At 44.7% G+C, this 3,721-nt stretch overlaps 2 pseudogenes; both read left to right on the forward strand.

Moving 5' to 3' along the window:
- The first annotated feature begins 412 nt into the window (after positions 1-412).
- LOC134479818 (serine/arginine-rich splicing factor 3-like) lies at positions 413-1,251 on the forward strand (annotated as a pseudogene).
- Positions 1,252-1,520: 269 nt separating this feature from the next.
- On the forward strand, positions 1,521-3,396 carry Gapdh-ps101 (Glyceraldehyde-3-phosphate dehydrogenase, pseudogene 101; annotated as a pseudogene).
- Positions 3,397-3,721: the final 325 nt, after the last annotated feature.

Raw genomic sequence — 3,721 nt, forward strand, 5'->3', positions numbered from 1 at the left:
GAGGTAAGAGGCTTTATGAACCAAACGAATCTAATACAGAATCTACAGAAAATTTCACCCAAACACGGAAGAATATGCCTTCTTCTCAGCACCTCACAAAACTTTCTCCCAAATTGATCACATGCTCAGACACAAAGCAAGACTCAACAGATACAAGAAACACAAGTGAAATAACTGCCTGCATCCTATCTGACCGCCATTGATTAAAGCTGGATAGCAACAATAACAGAACACTTAGAAACTCTACTGAATGAAAAAATGGGTCAAGACAGAAATTAAGAAAGAAATTAAAGGCCATTTCGTGGACGCCGCAGGAGTGAGAGCATCTGTGCGAGCAGTGCCAGAGGGAAGCGGGTGGGCCTGTCGGAGCGTTAAAATTTGAGCTTGGGCCTTTTGAATCCAGGATCTCGAAATGCATTGTGATTCCTGTCCCCTTGGACTGTAAGGTTTATGTAGGTAATCTTGGAAACAATGGGAACAAGACTGAATTAGAACGGGCTTTTGGCTATTATGGACCACTCCGAAGTGTGTGGGTTGCTCAAAACCCTCCTGGCTTTGCTTTCGTCGAACTTGAGGATCCCCGAGATACTGCTGATGCTGTCCGAGCGCTAGATGGAAGAACGCTATGTGGCTGCCGTGAAAGAGTGGAACTGTCGAATGGTGAAAAGAGAAGTCGGAAGCGTGGCCCGCCACCCTCTTGGGGTCGCCGTCCTCGAGATGATTACCGCAGTAGTCCTCCACCTCGGCACAGATCTCCAAGAAGGAGAAGCTTTTCCCAAAGCCGAAGCAGGTCACTTTCTAGAGATAGGAGAAGAGAAAGGTCTCTGTCTCGTGAGAGAAATCACAAGCGGTCTCGATCCTTCTCTAGGGCTCGTAGCCGATCTAGGTCAAATGAAAGGAAATAGAAGACCAGTTTGCAAAAGTGGTGTACAGGAAATAACTTCATTTGACAGGAGTATGTACAGGAAATTAAAGTTTTGTTTGAGACTTCATAAGCTTGGTGCATTTTTAAGATGTTTTAGCTGTTCGAATTCGTTTTGTCTCTTGGACACAGTGACACACAAAACGATGTAATTCTCAGTGCTTTCAAACGGATCGCATAAGGCATGTGATATCAAGAATTGTTAATTTACAGTGTCCCCTTAAGCAAGACTGAATTTTCTTTGAATTTTAGTTTTTCATAGACTGAAATAAACCTAGATCCTGCCCAGTTTTAAGTGATGTACTGATGATATCAAGCACCTAGCGGAAATGGACTGAAGCTGTAGATCCCCTAGTGGCTGAGACACGGTGTGGCACTGAGGGTGAAACAGTAAACAGCCTTTAAAAGCTGCTGTGAGGGGTTGGGGATTTAGCTCAGTGGTAGAGCGCTTGCCTAGCAAGCACAAGGCCCTGGGTTCGGTCCCCAGCTCCGAAGAAAAGAAAAAAAAAAAACTGCTGTGAACACAGCTAACAGATAAAGGTTAGGAACCACACTCTGAAGGTTTTCACAGTAGTTCCTTCCTGGTTGCTGTATGGGGATGCAGAGCTGTCTAACGTCTTTATTTGGAAATGTAAAACTAAGATACCAGTGTCCTATCAGTGTAAGGGTACACTGTAGAGCTGAACTTCTCAGTTACTGTGCAAGATTTTTTTTCATGCTGTCGTTTGTTATATGTTTGTGAGAATCCTTGGGATTAAAGTTTTGGTTACAAATTGTTGTTTAACTTGAAAAAAAAGAAAGAAAGAAAGAAATTAAAGCCTTTCTAGAATTGGATGAAAATGAATACACAACATAACCGAACTTAAAGGACAAATGAAAACTTTGCTAAGAGGCAAGTTCATAGCACTAAGTAGCTACATTTTTAAAAAAATGGAGAGATCTTATACTAATAATGTAACAGCACAGTTGAAGTCTTTAGAACAAAACAAAGAATTCACACCCCAGATCAGTAGATGGAAAGAAAATAAACACATGGCTGAAATCAATAAGATAGAAACAACAGAACACAAAGTTGTTCTGTGAGTAAATCCAGATTTCCTCAGTTTAAGCAATTTAAATACACCTGTGATGGCTTGCATATGCTTGTCCCAGGGAGTGGCACTATTAGAAGGTGTGGCCTTGTTGGAGAAAGTGCATCACTGTGGGGGTGGGCTTGGAGATCTTCCTCCCAGTCTGTTCCTGGCTTCCTTCAGATGAAGAGGTAGAACATAGGATAGCCAGTATGACTCTCCCCACGGCAAGTTCAACGGCACAGTCAAGGCTGAGAATGGGAAGCTCGTCATCAACGGGAAGCCTATTACCATCTTCCAGGAACCCGATCCCGCTAACATCAAATGGGGTGACGCTGGTGCTGAGTATGTCGTGGAGTCTACTGGCATCTTCACCACCATGGAGAAGGCTGGGGCTCACTTGAAGGGTGGGCCAAAATGATCATCATCTCCACCCCTTCAGCCAATGCCCCCATGTTTGTGATGGGTGTGAACCACGAGAAATATGACAACTCCCTCAAGATTGTCAGCAGTGCATCCTGCACCACCAACTGCTTAGCCCCCCTGGCCAAGGACATCCATGACAACTTTGGCATCGTGGAAGGGCTCATGACCATAGTCCATGCCATCACTGCCACTCAGAAGACTGTGGATGGCCCATCTGGAAAGCTGTGGCGTGATGGCCGTGGGGCAGCCCAGAACATCATCCCTGCATCCACTGGTGCTGCCAAAGCTGTGGGCAAGATCATCCCAGAGCTGAATGGGAAGCTCACTGGCATGGCCTTCCGTGTTCCTACCCACAATGTATCCGCTGTGGATCTGACATGCCGCCTGGAGAAACATGCCACGTATGATGACGTCAAGAAGGTGGTGAAGCAGGCGTCTGAGGACCCACTACAGGGCATCCTGGTCTACACTGAGGACCAGGTTGTCTCCTGCGACTTCAACAGCAACTCCCACTCTTCCACCTTTGACGCTGGGACAGGCATTGCTCTCAATGATAACTTTGTGAAGCTCATTTCCTGGTATGACAATGAATACAGCTACAGCAACAGGGTGGTGGACATCATGGCCTACATGGCCTCCAAGGGGTAAGAAACCCTGGACCACCCAGTCCAGCAAGGATACTGAGAGCAAGAGAGAGGCCCTCAGTTGCTGAGGAGTCCCCATCCCAACTCGGCCCCCAACACTGAACATCTCCCTCACAATTCCATCCCAGACCCCATAATAACAGGAGGGGCCTAGGGAGCCCTCCCTACTCTCTTAAATACCATCAGTAAAGTTGATGCACTCACAAAAAAAAAAAAAAAACCATAGGATAGCTGAAATAATCCACAATAATGAAAGAACTGTGAGAGATATTGATATACAACAATTTAAAGTTGTAGTATAAACTATAGTAATAAAAACAATGTGGTTTTGTCACAAAACAGTCATATTGAATTGAAGATACAGACATAACCCCATATACCTATGAACACCTGATTTTTAACTTTTTTTAAAAAAAAGGCAGAGATACACACTGGAAAAGAAAGCACGTTAAACAAATGATGCTGGCCAAACTGCATGTCTGCATGTAGAAAAATCAAAAAGATCCACACTTACCACCCTCATAAAACTCCAACTAGATCAAACACCACCGTAAGATCCGATACACTGAACCTGAGAGAAGAGAAGGTGAGGACTAGCCTGGAACTCACTGATGCAGGAAAAGACTTTCTAAACAGAACACCATTAGCACAGGCACTAA

Source organism: Rattus norvegicus, chromosome 7, assembly GCF_036323735.1.
Source record: "Rattus norvegicus strain BN/NHsdMcwi chromosome 7, GRCr8, whole genome shotgun sequence".
Taxonomy (NCBI): Eukaryota; Metazoa; Chordata; class Mammalia; order Rodentia; family Muridae; genus Rattus; species Rattus norvegicus.